Below are 18,578 nucleotides of genomic sequence, written 5' to 3' on the forward strand. Positions count from 1 at the left end.
AGAATCTCTTCTTTTGCTGTCTACTATAAACACACTATAGTCATAAGGACACAAACAGACTGCAAATAAAAGGATAGAGAAAAGTATGCTGCATAACCAGTAGCCAAAAAGAACAAAGGTAGCCATACTGATATCAGATAAAATAGATTTTAAATCAAAATCTATTGCAAGAGATAACAAAGACTTTACATAATAAAGTGTCAACCCAGCAAGAAGATATCAATCCTATTAAGTCTCTTCACAAACATAGAAGAGGAAAGAATTATATTAAATTCTTTCTATGAAACCAGCACAACCCTGATATTTAAACCAGGCAAAGACATCACAAAAAAAGAAAATCACAGATCAATATCCCTAACTAGCAAAGATGCAAAAGCTTTCAACAAAATTCTAGCAAACAGACTTCAGCAACATAACAATAACAACAACAAAAATCATACATCATATTAAGTGGGATTCATACCAGAATTACAATTTTTAATGTAGCTCAACATTAAAAGGGAGCTCTGGCAGCATAGTGGCTAAGACACTTGCCTGCTAACCAGACGGCTGGCGGTTCAAACCCACCAGCCACTCCTCGGAAGGAAGGTCGGGCAAGCCTACTTCCGTAGTGATACTGCCTTGGGAACCCAAGAAGGGGTCGCTATGAGTCCGGCCGACTTGATGGCACATAACAACAACAACAACAACAACATTAAAAATCAATCATTGTAATCCACTACATGAAAAAAAAAACAGCAATAAAAAAGGAAACAAATCCTATGATCATATCAATTGATACAGAAAATGCATTCTACAAAAATTGAACACTTTTTTCTGGGGAAAAAAAAGAACTCTTGCAAAATACAATTTTAGGGCAAATTTCTCAGCATAATTAAGGATATATACACAAAACTAACAGCATGCATTGCACTCAGGGGAGAAAGGCTAAAAGCCTTCCCTTTGTGTGTGGAAACAAGAATGTCCATTAACACCACTCTTATTCAATATTGTATTTGAAGTAATAAGCAGAGAAATAAGACAAGAAAGTTATAGAAATAAAAGTTATCTAAAATGGAAAGGATGAAGTAAAAGTATCTCCATTTTCAGATGACCTGACCCTCTACCTAGAAGACCCTAAATATTCCACAATAAAGCTGATAGAATTAATAAAGTAATCTAGCAAAGTTTCAGTGTACAATATCAACATAAAAAATCAGTTTGTTTCTTCTACACTAAGACTGCTCTGAAAAGGTATCATTTACAATAACCCCCAAATTAATAAACTACCTATTAACCTAATCAGAGACATGAGACTTATACCATGAAAATCATTAAACACTACTTTGAGAGACCAAAAACCAAACCAAACCAAACGCAGTGCCATTGAGTGAGATCCAACTCCTAACGATTCCTCCCTGGGTTTCCAGGGCGGTTTAAATGCAGAAGTAAACTGCCCAACATTCCTTCCGAGGAGTGGCTGGTGTGTTTGAACCTCCAGCCTTCTGGTTAGCAGTCAAATGCTTTAGGCACTATGCCACCAGAGCTCCTAAGGGATTAAAAGAGATCTACAAAAACAAAAGACATGCTCATGCTCATGGACCGGAAAACTTAATAAAGTGAATATATCAATTGTACCTAAAATGATCTACAGAATACAAGGCAAAACCTATACAAGTCCTAGCAAAATTCTTTATTGAAAAGGAAAAACTAATTACCAACTTTATATCAAAAGGAAAAACACCCTGAACAGTCCAAGCAACAAGAACAAAGAGAAAGAAAACAAAAAAATCTAAGCAGGAGGCTTCATACTCCCCAATATCAAAACACACATAGTTGCCACTGTACACAAAACAGCCAATATTGCTTCAAAATTAGACACATAGACAAATGAAATAGAGAGAATTGAGAACTAAGAATTACACCCAGCCATCCATGTATAACTGATTTTCCAAAAGGGGTACAAGTCTATTCAGTAGGGTGAAAAAATTTGCTGAATAAATTGTATTGGAAAAATTGGATATCCACCTGCAGAAAACTGAAATAGGAGCCTTACCTCACACTACACACAAAAACAAACTCAAAATGGATCAAAGACCTAAATGTTAAATGTAAAACAATAAAATTTCTGAAAGAAAACGTAGGATTAAACTTAATCTTTTGTAGTTACAGGATAAAAAAATTAAAATGAATGCACAAAAATAAGACAAAAAGGAAATCATGAAAATTAGACTTATACTCATCAAAAGACTTGATCAAAACAGTAAATAGACAACCTATTCACTGTGAAAAATCTTTCTAAATTATTTATCCATTAAGGGATTAATTGCTAAAATAATAATAATAATAAAAAAAAGCTGCAACACTTCAACAGCAAAAAGACAAAATGGTCAAAAGACGTGAACAGAAATGTCGTCAAAGAAGAAATTCAAGCAACCAACAAAGATATGATAAGATGTCCGTGATCATTAGTCACTAGAGAGATGCAAGTCAAAACTAAAATTAGATATCATCTTACTCTGGTTATAAATAAACAAAGCAAAAAACCAGACAATAGCAAATGTAGGTGAGGATATGGGGAGATTGGAACCCTTATCTTCTGTTGATAAGACTGTAAAATGGTAAACCACTATGGAAAATGGTATGGTGCTTTTTCAGAAAATTGGAATAGAATCACCCTATGATTCAACAATCCCACTGCTAGTTATATACCCTCCAAAAAAAAAACTCACTGTGATCAAGTTGATTTCACCTCATAATCACCCCTACTGGCTTTCCAAGGGTGTAAATCTTTATGGAAGCTGACTGCCTCATTTTCTTCCATAGAATGGCTGGTGGGTTTGAACAACTGACCTTTTGGCAGCCAAATGTCAGGTATATACCATAGAGACCTAAAAACAATAACACAAATGGGCATATGAAAATCTATGTTTATTGCTACTTTATTCATAATAGCAAATAAATGGAAACAACCAAACTGTCCATCAATGGATGAATGAATAAATAAACTGTGTTATATATACATAATGGGACACTATATGACCATAAAGAACAATGATAAGTTCATGAAATATAACATGGATTGATCTTGAGGACATAATGCTAAGTGAAGTAAGTTAATTATGTAAGGACAAATATTGTGTTATCCCTCTTTTTATAAGAAGTCAAGAATATATATATATATATATATATATATATAGAGAGAGAGAGAGAGAGAGAGAGAGAGAGAGAGAATCCAATGTTCATTGGTGGTTACCAGAAAGAGGAGGGGGGAGATTTAAGTATGCTTTAGATCATAGAAATTTGTCATTTGTGATGATGGGGAAAGAGGTACTAAGTGTAGATGTAGTGAGCACAGCACACCCAAGTGAAAATTAGTATTTGAACACATATTGATGGGTATAGGAATATTGGTATATGAGTAGCAACAAGTGTGTATGTAAGTGTGAACATAAGTAATAAGAGTTAGAAGTATCTACAAGTGCATATAAATACAAATACATGTGTCAAGGCTTATATATTTATTGAAGAAAAACGTATGAATACACCTCATACATAAGGAAACAACTTGCAAGACAGACTTTGGGGTATGAAAGCTTTGAACCATAGTCTCATGAGACAACTCAGTTGACAAAACCTATAATCTGTGTCCTAGTGACGTATGTAGCATCTACATCTAAAAAGGTGGCAAGCAGCCATCTAAGAAGCAACTACTGACCTACTCACCAGGAACTAAACAGTATGATAGTAACCAAAAGCTTAGAGAAGAAACAAATTGACAGGAGTCCCAGTCTCATCTATCCTGAGACCAGAAAACTAGATGTTACCCAGGTACCATCATTGACTGTTTTAACTAGGGTCACAGTAGATGTTCCTAGTAACAATGGAGAAAAATATGGAGCAGAAATCAAACTCTTAAGACAAAAAGTTAGGCAAACTGAAACAATGGAGAACAACACACTGTCTGAGACTATTGGAATGAAACACTCTTTAAACCTAGAACAAGCTTATTTATCCCTTGAGATCATTTTTTAGCAAAAAAAAAAAAAAAATACAGTGGGACATAAAATATAGGATATTACCTGTAATATTGGTGCTATACCTAAAAACCATCAGAATGAGACCAAAATGCCAACAATTATTCAAAAACAAACATGAAAAATAAAGGAGCAGGGAAACTAGAGTACTGGAAATGGAACAACAACAAAAAAATTAACTGTAATGACTATAATTAATGTCACTGAACAATTGTGTGGGAATTGTGAAATGGGAACCCAACTTGCTGTATAAACTTTTACCAAAATATTATTTAAAAAAAAATAAATATTATTTTTTTAAAATAAAACAAAGACACCTCTATTGCTGGGAAATTCCAAGGGCTCTTTCCAGAAACCTGATTCAAAGGCAAGTAAATTTCTTTGTATCGCAAATACATAAACCTTCTTCAATCTGTCCCTTTGGTACATAAACATTTGGGTTGTTTCCAGACTTTTGCTATAAGAAACATTTAAATAATAACCTTTATACAGGCCTTCTATTAGTGAGCATAAATATTAAGAATATTTAAATGCAAGTAGTTTTCTTATGTGGAAATTTAAATGTACATGGCATTTTGCAAAATATTGCCAAATCTTCCATAGTGCTTTTGGTATTTTATGTTTACACCAGGAATGTTTGAATATGTCTATTACATATTACATGGATTTACCACCAGAATATGTGGTGAAATTATTAGACTTTTTGTCAATTGGACAAATAATAGTTTTATAAATGCCTTTATATGAATGTCTCTTATTAAGAGCAGCCTACAGCACTATTTTATTTATTTATAAACATTTACATTTATTTGCTCCTTGGAAGGAAGTTTGGGCAATCAACTTCCGTAGTGATACCTCCTCAGAAACCCAGGGAGGGATCGCTATGAGTTGGGGCTGACTTGAGGGCACATAACGACAACAACATTTCTTTGGGTGTGTCTATGTGAACCCTTTCATAGCTTGACACCAATTTTTCTATTGGATTGCTGGTCTTTTCCTTGTCTATTTTTAGGAACTCTTTATAATTAAATGTTCAATATCTGTTATTCAATGAGCAGATATTTACCAGTCTTTATTCAAATTTTTGTCTTAATATACTAGTAATTATCAATGTTTTTAGTCATAGACAAGCTTTGATTCATAAGACCATTTTCAAAAAACACTTAAAAAAATTATTTTTTTGTCCAATATGTTCAGATTCACATTAACCATGAAAATGTTTCTTATATCTCAAAGTGTATCTTATTAAGTCTATTTTCAGGTACACTCTAAGGGTGCTATATGGATGAAGACATATCACCTAAGTTAATAGCAAAATAGCAATACAAACTTTTCTATATTTAACTATAATATCTTTATAAAAATACCAGGCTTACATAATTCTTAAATAATTTATATTTATTAATTAACTACCTGTGAAGCAGGAGCAATTTTCCTCTGTATTTTACAGATTTAGAAACTGAGACATTAGAGCCAGATATTGAACCCAAGCAGCCTAGTTTTCCAGTCACTATTTTAAACCAAAAGGAGCTCTGGTTTGCATAGTGGTTAAGGCATACATTTACTAGCAGGTTGGCAGTTCACCAGCCAGCTGCTCTGTGGCAGAAAGATGAGGCAGTCTGATTCCATAAAGATTTACAGCCTTGGAAACTCTATGGGGCAGTTTTACTCTGTTCTTTTTTTTTTTTTTTTTCTTTTTTTTTGCGATTTGGGTGTAAGTTTACAGAGCCAATTCACTCTCCACACAGCTATTCACATACACTTTGTCTCATGATATTGATCACAATTTATCACAATGCAACAGCTCCCCTCCCACCTCCTCTCAATAATTACCTCTTCCCTCTGTCCATCCCTCCATGCATTCCTGCCCCCTGAGCTGTCTCCTTGTGCATAAACAGCCCTTCTTTCTCCCGTGATTGTTCCCTCCAAGGAGTGTATCTACCTCAGATAAATATTCAGCTCATATGCCTGTCTTCTGTTTGTCTGAAAGCCACAGGTGTGGGTTCAATTCCAGACCGGAAGGGCAGCGCGGGGCCATGGTCTCAGTGGTTCCACCAGGCTATATCAGACCAGCAAACCTGGTCCCCTCATTTTTATTTATTTATTTATTTTATATCCAAATGATTTTGAGTTTTGTTCCACATTGTTCTCCTTCTCTATCCAGGATCTGCTACATAGATCCCACTCTGAGTGGTTGACAGTGGTAGCCAGGCACCATCTAGTTCTTCTGGTCTCATAGTTGTATAGGCTGAGGATCGCATGGTGTACCAGTCGCTAGGACAAATGGTTTCCATTAATTTTTGGTTTTATCCATTTTTCTTTGCTCTGGATGAGGAGAGACTCATCGTTGAGTCTAGATGGCTGCTTGGAAGCTTTTAAGATCCCAGTGCTACTCACCAAAGTAGGAGGTGGAATAATGCTTTGTGTAGGATGTTATGCCAATTGAACTTGATGTCCCCTGTGACTATGGTCCCAAGCCCACAGGTTGAACTACTTGGACCCTCTGGGTAGCTGGCTGTGACCAAGAAGTGACTACAACCTTGTCACTTATCAGCTCTACTATACACCTGGAAATTCAGATCCTACAAATAAACTTATAGGAACACTGCCTGACAATCCTATACATGGTCTTAGGTAAACTCCCCATTTCATAGACATACCTAATAGTTCAACCTGTCCACCTATCTATTTACCCATATACCCATGTTTGCCTTCACTGACAATGCAGTACTGTATGTGCAAAGGGTTAATCTTTGTTGTCTGTACCTCTCATGTACTTCTCTCTGTCTTTCTCTTCCTCAATTCCAGCATGTTAATCACTCACATTTGGTACATTGCCCTTCTATTCACCCAAATCAATACTTCTGTCTACCTTTCTAACAGTGTTCCCTACCCTCCGGTTCTACCCCTGGTAAACAATAAAGAAAATTTCCTTCTATAGATAAACCTTTCCTTGATTTTTACAATAACAGACTAACACAATATTTGTCCTTTAGTGATTGACTTATTTCACTCAGCATAATGTCCTCCAAGTTCATTCATGTTACGTGGTGTTTTGCAGATTCTGGGTTATTCTTTAGGGTTGCATAGTATTCCATTGTGTGTATATACCATAGTTTGGTTATCCATTCCTCAGTTGATGGACACCTAGGTTGTTTCCATCTTTTGGCTATTGTAAATAGTGCTGCAATGAACATGGGTGTGCATATGTCTGTTCTTGTCATGACTCTCACTTCTTTATGATATATACCTAGTAATGGAATGGATGGGTCAAATGGTATTTCTAATTCCAACTTTTTAAGGAATCACCATATTATTTCCACAGTGGTTATACCATTTTACAGTCCCACCAGCAGTGCTTGAGAGTCCAAATCTCTGCACATCCTTGCCAGCATTTGTTATTTTGTGTCTTGTTGAACTTTGCTACTAGTATTGGAGCAAGATAGCATCTCATTGTTCTTTTGAGTTACATCTGTGTAATGGCTAATGATCATGAGCATTTCTTCATATGTTTGCTGGCCATTTGAATATCCTCCATGGAAAAGTGTCTATTCATGTCTTCTCCTCTTTTTTTTAATTGGATTGTTTGTCTTTTTGTTATTGAGGTGTAGGAGTTATCTATAAATTCTAGAGATAAGTCCCTTATCAGATATGTAATCACCAAATATTTTTTCCCAATGTGTAGGTTCTCTTTTGAGGCTTTTGGAGAAGTCTTTGGAAGCACAGAAACATTTGATTTTCAGAAGGTTCCAAATATCTAGTTTCTCTTCAGCTGTTTGTGCATTTTGGGTTATGCTTGATAGTCTATTTATGCCATATAGTAGGGTCCCTAAATATACCCTTAGTTTGTTCCTTGAGGAACTTTATAGCTTTAGGTTTCACATTTAAATCTTTGATCCATCTGGAGTTCATTTTTGTGTATGGTGTGAGGTACAGATCTTGTTTTATTTTTCTACAAATGGATTTCTTCCAGATTTTCAAATTTGTTGGAGTACAGTTCTTCATACTATGCTGATATTATCCTTTTTATTTCAGTTGGTTCTGTTGTGATGTCAGCCATTTTGTTTCTTATTTATGTTATTTGTATTCTCTCCCTCTTTTGTTAAATTTGGTAGTGGTTTGTCAATTTTATTGATCTTTTCAAAAAACCAACCTCTGGTCTTGATGATTTTTTCTATTGCCCTTCTATTTTCTGTATCATTGATTTCTGCTTGAATCTTGATTATTTCCCTTCTTCTGGTGACTGTAGGCTTTTCTTGCTGTTCTTTCTCTAATTGTTGGAGATGTTGGTTTAAAGTGTTGATTTTGGCTCTGTTTTCTTTTTGGGTGAGTGTATTTATTACTATAAATTGACCTCTGATCACCTCTTTTGCTGTGTCCCAAAGATTTTTGTATGTTGTGATATCATTCTCGTTTGATTCAAGGAATTTTTGAATTTCTATTTTTATTTCTTCTCTTACCCATTCTTTCTGGAGGAGGGTGTTTTTCAGTTTCCACGTGCTTACTCTTTTTCTATGGATCTTCCTAGTGTTGATTTCTAATTTGATAACATTATGATCTGAGAAGATGCTTTGTAGAATGTCAATATTTTTAAATTTATGAAGGTTTGCTTTATGGCCTAACATATAATCTATCATGGAAAATGTTCCATGTACCCTGGAAAAGAATGTATATCATGCTGTTGTTGGATGAAGTGCTCTGTAGATATCTATAAGGTCAAGTTGGTGGATTGAATTGTTTAGGTCTTCTGCATCATTGTTGAGTTTGTTTACAGTTCTATATTTCATTGAAAGTGGTGTATTAAAGTCTCCCACTATGACTACGGAGTCATCTATTTGACTTTTCCACTCTTTTAAAGTCTGATTTACATATTTTGGGGCTCTTTAATTGGGTCCATAGATATTTATTATAGTTATATCTTCATGTTCAATTGATCTTTTTATCATTATATAATGTCCTTCCTCTTCTCATATGGTGGTTTTGGCTTAAAGTCAATTTTATCAGAAATTAATATTGCCACTCCTACTCTCTCACTGTTTCCATTTGCTTGATAAATCTTTTTCTAACCTTTGATTTTTAGTCTATTTTTGTCTTTGTCTCTAAAGTATTTCTCTTATAGACAGCATATTGATGGGTTTTGTTTTCTTATCCAGTCTGCAACTTCATCTCTTGAGTGGTACATTTAATCCACTAACATTCAGTCTAATTATTGACAAGTATGAATTGGTTGCTTTCATTTTGTTATTTATTTTTTCATGATGTCCCTGGTTTCTTTGTTCCATACTATTTTTTTGTGCTGAGCTCATTATGTTTATGAATCATGCTATCATTTCCTTTGTCCCTGTTGTTTTAGTATTTGCTGAATATTTGTGCTTGTCCTCCTTTTTATTGTGATATGAAGGCTTACCATTTTTCTTTGAAGTTACCCTGTGATTTATAATTTCCTCCGCAAGATTTGAACAGTCCATTCTATCTTGCAACTCTCTTGACTTCCTCACCAGTTAGAAGTTTTGTAACTACACAGTATTTTTCCTGCTTTTTGGTTTGTAGTTGTCCTTACTTAGCAATTGATGTCCCTGGTTCCCTGTTTAAAATCTTGTAAGCTCATTTTACTTTGTATATGTCCATAGCTGTAGTTTCTGGGTTATGTAAACTTGTGTATTAATGATCAGTTGTTATTTGTTATTTTTGGTTCTCTATTCAAAGGACTCCATTTAGTATCACTTGTAAGGTTGGTCTAGATTTTAAAAATTCCCTTAGTTTCTGCTCATCTAGAAATCTAATTTCACCATCATATTTGAGGGACAATTTTGCAGGGTATATAATTCTAGGTTAAATTTTTTTTCTCTTTCAGGGTTTTTTATATACTATTCCATTGCCTTCTTGCTTGCTTGGTTTCTGCTGAGAAATCAGAGCTTATTCTTATTGGTTGTCCTTTGTAAGTAACTTTTTTTTTTTCTTATGCTTTTAGGATTCTTTATTTGTCTTTGGTTTTGATGAGTTTGATGATGATATGTCTTGGTGATTTTCTTTTGGGGTCTATCCGGTTTGGGATTAGTTGAACTTCCTGGATGGATATATTCTCATCTTTCATCATATCAGGGAAATTCTCCTCCAACAAATCTTGGACAATTTTCTCAGTGGTTTTATTTTTCTCTTCCTGTTGTGGAATTCCAATGACATGTAGGTTATTCCTTTTGATGGTATCCCACATGAACCTTAGGCTTCTTCATTTTGTTTTTATCTTTTCTCTGATTGATTATTTTCCAAAGAAGTATTCAGATATTTGTCTTCAATCTCATTAATTCTCTCTTCCATTGCATCAATTCTACTCCTTTGCCCTTCCACTGTGTTATCTTTTTCTGGCAATTTAGTATTAATCTTCTGGATTTCTATTGGTAGATTTAGAATCATTCCTAATTTTTCATTTATTTTGTCATTTTTTTCTTTTATTTTCTTCCAAAATTCTTCTAGGGTTTTTTCTGTGTTTTCCTTGGTCTGTCTCTCAATCCTTTAAAGATACCTAAATATAATTCTTTTGAATCCTTTATCAAAGAGTTCCAATGCTGCTTCTTCCACAAGGATGTGTTTTGGGTCTGTATCCTGTTCCCTTGTTTCTTCCACTTTATCTTGCTTCTTTGTGTGGACTGTAATGATCTGTTGTCTCTGAGATATTGTGGTGGTGTTGTATTTAGATCTCTGTTAACTGTTTGTGAAGAGCAGCCAAGAGTGAGTCAGGCTTTTATTGGTGTTTTTTTTTTTTAATGATTGGCCCATTGGTGGAGAAGGAAGTGGTTGTTCTCACTCATTAAGTGAAGTTGCAGGAGGTGTGGGTGTAGTTCTGTCATATGGGGACTGTTGCTATTTTTCACTCCATTAGACAAGAAGAACAATTGAATAACCATCAAAAAAGTAAAAGCACAAAGAAAACAACAACAACAACAAAATCATGTAATCACACAGGAACAGTAACCAAAAAAAGAAAAAAAAAAAAAAAACCCTACAATATCTGGAGATAGGGCAATAAGAGAAAAAAAGTTAGAGAATGAGAGTAATGAAGAAAAAATATGGGAAAAATGCAAAATGAAAAACAAGGGACTGGGTTAAGCACAAGAAAGAAAGAAAACAGTTGCAACCAGGAAAAAGGAAAAGAAAAAATGCTGAAAAGTAGAACCTGGGAGGAGAAGAATAAAAAATAATAGTAAAAAGGACAAAAGTAATAATAATAGTAGGTTTAAAACAGACAAAAACAAGCAAACTAAAAAACAGAAAAAAAAGAAAGAACAAAACAAAAATTGGGGAGGGCAGGGCCGAGCACCCAGGCTCCATTAGAGCATGCAGACTGGGATGGAGTCACTGCAGGCCCAGAAGGTGGGTTGAGTGGGGGATGGCCATACCTCTGTTCACCAAGCAGGTGTGGGTATAAGAGTAACAATGGGAATGTCACACTTTTCCAGTCATCCAGTTCTGGAATGTCTTTGGGGTTACTGCAATTGGAGCCTGTTCTTAAGCCCCTGGAATCTTGGAGAAGGTTGTCTGCTTTAAATATCCAAAATGGTCAAGCCACTTGTAAACATTCAAAATGGTTGTGCCCTCCAGACAGACAAAAGTCCACAGCTCAGCACGCCATCCTCTTCGCTGTCTCGCCTTTTATTCCCCAGCCAACAGAGCAGTCCTCCTTGCAATCCCTGGCTAGCAGGGATGATTTTTAGGTTAATTCTTAGGTCCTACCACCACTTGGCAATATCCAAGCTGTCTGTACTGTCAGGATCGCTGCCAGACTGCAGCTCTGTATGTCTCTGCTTTTGGTAATTTCATGCAAATTCTTTTGCTAGATGGAGTTTGGTCCACTTCTATATCCTTCCTTTCAAGGCTCAGGGGTCCAGGATTATCTTCTGTATCTGTGCTAATTGGTTCCCCTTTTCTTTGTTGAAGAGGGTCTGTGCATTCTTTCTGCCTATTCTGCCATCTTACCGGAACCTTATTCTGTTCTTTAGATTCTCTATGAATCAAAATTGAACTGAGTGGTTTAGTTTTTATGCTAATATACTATAATATACTGCCTTTCTTCAGTCTCAGGCTGGGACATTCTACCTACTTAACTTTTTTCAGGTCTTGAAATATTTATCTTTTAAATGTATAGTGACAGGTAAGATATCAGAGTACCCATTTCATTTGAAAACTACCAAATGGTGTTGCACAGATATTATAAACCCTCCTGAAAATAAATTTAATATTATTTTAATGTTTTATACTTTCTACAAATTATGTTATTTAGCAAACTTAAAAAAAAACTAATTCAGAGTTTACTTTAGCAAGATATTATTATCAGCAATGATTAAAATAGTCTATTTGTAAATGCCTTATACTTGCGTAACTGCTAATCATGTCTGTCATATTGAGAAGCCATAGAGTATATAAGTTAAAAGTTCCAGCTTAGCCTTAGTCAGACTAGATTTACTTCTACTCAACTATTCAATTTGCTTTGTAATTAGAGACTAATAATTTATTGCTTTAAATTTAAGTCAACTTCTCACTTAAATTGGGATTAAAATAGTAGAGTTCACGAATTTAATTTTTCAAAAGATTAAATGAAACAAAGTACAAACATGCTTCATATATCATCAGTGCTACATAAATGTTGCTTCTTATCATATTGTAAAAAGAGTTAACTGGTACAGTGAGAAAACATGGCAAAGAGGAGTACATTTTGTAAATAAAATGAAATAATCAATACATTTTTATTTGAAATCAAACATTAATGAACTAAAATAAAAAGCAAAAGCAATCTTCTACATGTGATTAAATATGGGAAACAAAGCATATTACTTTTCTAATTTGCTTTGGAGACAATATTAGACTGTGTTATTTTTCTAGCATCAGTAAAACTGACACTAAGAGACACAAAGTAATTGATATGAGCAATACAGACACTGGAGATAAGGAATTTGGAGAGATTTTCGTTATCCCCACCAGCCAAATTTGGCCAAGCAATCACTAAGGAGGCAGATTACATGGGAGGAAAAAGTCTTCTCATAAATGAAATCCAAATCAACAATAGAGAATACAAAAAGAAAAAAATAGAAGAATAATATGTAGGAAAACATCTTACCTCCCATTAGTCATAATGAAAAATAAAAGCATACTGTGCAAGGTACCCAATGCTTACTTTCTTTAGTCATCCTTGTACTTCTTGAAATAACATCATAAAAAGAAAGAACATTTCTGTTTGCTGATATTACACAATTCAAATTAGGTACTTTTATATTGTATCATTTTTGAATATTCAAGAAATCTTCCTGATCCAAAATGCTTTCATCATTAGCTTTACAATTCAGAAGTTCTAATATTTTTCACTATTTTGGATTGAAAAGCTCAGCATAGAACTTTAAGTAATAATTATGTAGAGACATTTGTCACATCATCCTTTTTGATAGTTGGTAACTATGGCTGTACAATTAATATATTTTCTACTGAAAACCTTACATACACCTCTGAAATTCATGGGCACAGGGTTTTCCAAATCTTAGAAAAGCTGTAGAGTACAAATGCCATTCAGTATGTACAATCCACCTGGGTTCTCAGACAGTATCCTTATACCAATGCATTAACATGTCTGGAGCTAAAAATTATAATACTAACTGAAAAGTATAAAGACTATATAAATCAAACCAAAAACTAAATCCATGGCTATCAAGCCATTCTGACTTATAGAAACTGTATAGAACAGAGTAGAGTGGCCCCATAGGAATTTCAAGGCTGTAAATCTTTATGGAAGCAGACTGCCACATCTTTCTCTGATGAAGAGTTAAGCAGCTGGTGTGTTTGTACCACTAATTTTTTAGTTAGCAGTAGAACATTTTTTAGGCACTACACCACAAGGGCTCCTAACCCAATACAGACGTAATCATAACTGAGAAAACTACATAGCTTGCCCCAGATACTTTTAGATTAAAGAATTTCTAAAGAACTGAAAGAACACTAAATGGACAATAAACATGTGATGAGCTATCCCATTATCAGCTTAAAAAGCAGTGGAAAGTATCTGAGAATTATCAAAGTTTGCAGAAATAAATTAGTTTCTCTATATTATGATAAAACACACAAGAACTCATTATACATTTCAAAATTCAAACTATTGTTTTCTGTTAACAACTTTTACTGAATACCTCCTAGGAAAGTAGCAACATATTTAAACGACTTCAAGTTGCTTGGGAATTCTGATGGTGTAGTGTCTAAAGCATTTGACTGCTAACCAGAAGTCTGGCATTTCAAACCCCCCAGCCACTGGTCAGAAGGAAAACTAAGCAATCTACTTCCATAGAGATACTGCCTCGCAAACCCAAGGGGTAGTCTCTACGAGTTAGGAATGACTCCACGGTAGTGAGTTTGTTTTTCAAGTTGCTTAATTAAAATAGGCATAAGATTTGTTTCTTTACATCTTACTTCCAAAGATTACAGGTGAATTAAAGTCAGAACATTTTATCACTTAACAACATCATTTTGTCTGTATCATGAATAATAAAGCAATAATTAATTCATATTGTTTTTCTATTTTTACCCTATTATTTGATTAATAAACCAAAAACCAAATTCACTGCTGTCTAGTCAGATCCAACTCATACAGACCCCTCCTTGGGTTTCCAAGATGTTATCACGATGGAAGTAGATTGCTCCATCTTCCTTCCAAGGAGCGGCTTGTGGGTTTGAACCACCACCCTTCTGGTTAGCACTAAAATGCCTTAGGTACTTGGGAAATCAATTTTTATTTTATTGAAATGCCTATAGTAATGTTCTTCATTTGATTATTTTTGCAGTTTTCAAACTCTTGTTTAAGCTCCTTGGAGAGAAAGTATGCAACTGCATCAGGACAATTGTGGAGAGAAAATTATCATGCTTAATGAAATAAACAATGATCCTCTGTCAATTTGCTATACTGTGGTGGTTTGCATCTTACTGTGAGGCTGGTGGCTATGCCATTGATATTTCAAATACAAGAAGGGTCACCCATGGTGGAGAGGTATTTCTGGAGCTTCCAGACTAAGACAGACTAAGAAGAAGAAAGGTGTCATCCACTTCTCAAAGAACTGGCAAGTGAAAACCTTACAAATAGCAGTGAAACACTTTTGACATACTACTGGGAAACTTTGTGAGTAGACCTGAAACATTATCTGATATACTGCCAGAAGATGAGCCCTTCAGATCAGAAAGTACTCAAAATACAACTGGGGAAGAGCTGCCTACTCAGAGTAGCATTGACCTTCATGATGTGGATGGAGTAAAGCTTTCAGAACCTCCATTTTCTAATGTAGCATGACTCAAAATGAGAAGACACAGCTGCAAACATCCATTAATAATTGAAACATAGAATGTACAAAGTATGAATCTAGGAAAATTGGAACCTAACAAAAATGAAACAGAACACATGAAGATCAATATCCTAGGCATTGCTGAGCTACAGTGGACTGTTTTTTTCCCATCTTGAATCAGACAACCTTGTGATCTACTATGCTAAGAATAAGAAATTGAAGAGAAATGGTGTGGCATTCATTATCACAAAGAATGTTTCAAGACCTTTCCTGAAATGCAATGATATCACTGATAGGATAATATTCATACACATACAAAAAAGACCAGTTAACATTTCTATTATTCAAATTTATGCACCAACCACCAAAGTCAAAGATGGGAAAACTGAATATTTTTACCAACTTCAGCAGTCTGAAATTGACAAAACATGAAATCAAGATGTGTTGATTATCACTGGTGATTGGAATGCAAAAGTTGGAAACAAAGAAGACTCAGCAGTAGTTGGAAAATATGGCCTTGATGATAGAAATGATGCCAGAGAACGTATGATAGAATTTTGCAAGATCAACAACTTATTCATTTCAAATACCTTTTTTTAACAAAAGGTGGCCATACATATGGAATTCGCCAGATGGAGTACATAGGAATCAGATTGACTACGTCTGTGAAAAGAGGCAATGGAGAAGCTCAATATCTTCAGCCAAAACAAGGCCAGGAGCTGACTGTGGAACAGACCATCCACTGCTCATATGCAAGTTCAAGTTAAAGCTAAACACCGTTAAAACAAGTCCAAGAGAGCCAAAATATGACCTTGAATATAACCCTCCTGAATTCAGAGACCATCTAAAGATTAGATTTGATGTGTCAAGCACCAATGACTGAAAGCTAGAGGAACTGTGGGATGACATCAAGGACATCATATATGAAGAAAGCAAAAAGTCATTAAAAAGACAGGAAAAGAAGAAAAGATCACAATGGATGTCACAAGAGGCTCTGAATCTTGCTCCTGAATGGAGAGTAGCTAAAGCAATTGGAAAGAATGGCAAGATAAAAGACCTGAATAGAAGATTTCAAAGAGCAGCTCGAGAAGACAGTCAGATATTATAATGCAATGTGCAAATTCCTGGAGCTGGAGGTAGAAAAACAAAACAGAAGAACATGCTTGGCATTTTTGAAGTTGAAAGAACTGAAGAAAAAATTCAAGCCTCAAGTAACAGTCTTAGAAGATTCTATGGGAAAATATTGAATGATGCAGGAAACGTCAAAAGAAGTTGGAAGAATCATTTCTGACAACATGACCAATGTAGATGAGATGAAGTCTGGCCATTCTCTCTTCCAAGGAATATTCCAGCTGCACTTCTTCCAGGACAGATTTGTTAGTTCTTCCAGTAGTCCATGGTGCTTTCGGTATTCTCAAAAGCATCAACTCCCCTTTGGTTCTCCTTATTCATTATCCAGCTTTCATGTGTATATGAAGCCATTGGAAATACCATGGCTTGAATTAGGTGCCCTATGGTCATTGAATATTTTTTGCTCCACCACCAATACCATGGTATTTATTGCTTTCCTGTATAGTGTGCTTTTATACCTGGCTAGTTGTAGCATCTTTCTGTTTTGACTGATTGTATACTCTTCAATAAACATTTTAGAATCTATTTGTTAGATTCTCAAATCTTCCTTTGATTTTTATTAAAATATGTATTCTTGATTTGCTTGGGTGTAAAGATATTATATAAGATTTTTTAATTATTGCTAATCTTTTAATAGCTTGTTTTGTTATTTTCTGAGAGGATACCACTGACAATAACTGTTTATTTATTTCTTCAGATAGTTCTGTCATGTGTGAATTCATACACAAACACATATACATTTATACACATACATATATATTTACAGTGAAACCTGTAAGAGTTGAAACTCAATGGGACTGCCTCTATATTCAGGTCTTGCAATTTTTCTGCCTTTGACAGAGTGCAATATTACCACATTTCTATCACTCTCTATTAGTGGAAAATATTGGAGTTTTCCTTCTCTCACAGGTTTCTTCTGCCTTACACAGATTAGGGCTTTTCTTCTGCCTTACACAGATTAGGGCTTTTGCAAGTTTTACTACATTTATTTTCTTGACATTATTAAAACCTCACCTCACTCACTGCTATCAGGTCAGTTCCAACACATCATGACCCCTCCTTGGGTTTCTGCAGCAGTATCACTATGGAAGTAGATTGCCCAGCCTTCCTATGAGCAGTGGCTGATGGGTTTGAACCTTCTGCCTTTTGGTGATCAGTCAAATGCCTTAGGCACTATGCCAGCAGAGCTCCTATAACATGTAAATGTTTTTAGTGGTACTTTCATATACACAATTTCATTACCATATTTGTCTCTAAAATTGGGTTCTTAGATATTTTCTAAATAATTTGTTGATTGTATTGTTTCTCTATTTTCATTTTTTAAGTTAAAATTCTGACAGTCTTCTTCAAAGATTCACTTAATGGATAATATTTAAATTTTTGACTATATTAATAATCTATATTAACTCTTCACTTTAGACAAATTTCTAATTTTATTTTGATGGAGAATTTCAAGCATTCACAAATATATGTGAATAGTGTAATTTACCTCCATGTTCCCATCAGCCATCCCAACAATGAAATTATAGCATGTTGTTAATATTTCCTTCCCCCACATTACTTAGAAGCAACTATTTAGCACTGCATTTTGTAGCACTAAAATAGACATAGACAGTACACAAAAAAATAACCATAATTATATTTTATGACTTTTTTTAGAAACATACACAAAAATGATGGGAAGTATTTGTCCTTTGGCTGTAATTTAATGGCTTCTGCATTAGTAGTTTGAATTAGGGGTTTTTAATTATTGTCATTCAAAGACCAATCACTAGAAAAAGAAATTATGCTTGGTTAAGTGAAGGGCCAGTGAAAACAAGAAAAATCCTCAATGATATGGTTTGACCCAGTGGCTGTAACCATGGACCCAAACGTACAGATGATTATGAAGACAGTGTGGGACCATGGTACATATTGTTCATTTATACATTAGGTTCCCATGAGTTGGAGCATATTCTGTGGCAACCAAGAGCAACAAAGTTGTTATTATGTCCCTTGAGCTTATTCCAACTCACAGCTATCTCAAATGTAGAACCACTCCATAGGGGTTGCAACAATGTAATATTTATAGGAACAAATCACCAAGTCTTTTCTCCCATGGAGTAACTGGAAGGTTGAAATG

At 34.8% G+C, this 18,578-nt stretch overlaps 1 pseudogene; it reads right to left on the reverse strand.

The window, feature by feature from the left end:
• The window catches only part of LOC103207053, a 29,923-nt pseudogene extending 11,972 nt beyond the window's left edge, over positions 1–17,951 (reverse strand).
• Positions 17,952–18,578: the final 627 nt, after the last annotated feature.

This window comes from Orycteropus afer, unplaced genomic scaffold (assembly GCF_000298275.1).
Source record: "Orycteropus afer afer isolate SDZICR_OR568_19922 unplaced genomic scaffold, OryAfe1.0 scaffold00348, whole genome shotgun sequence".
NCBI classification, from domain to species: Eukaryota; Metazoa; Chordata; class Mammalia; order Tubulidentata; family Orycteropodidae; genus Orycteropus; species Orycteropus afer.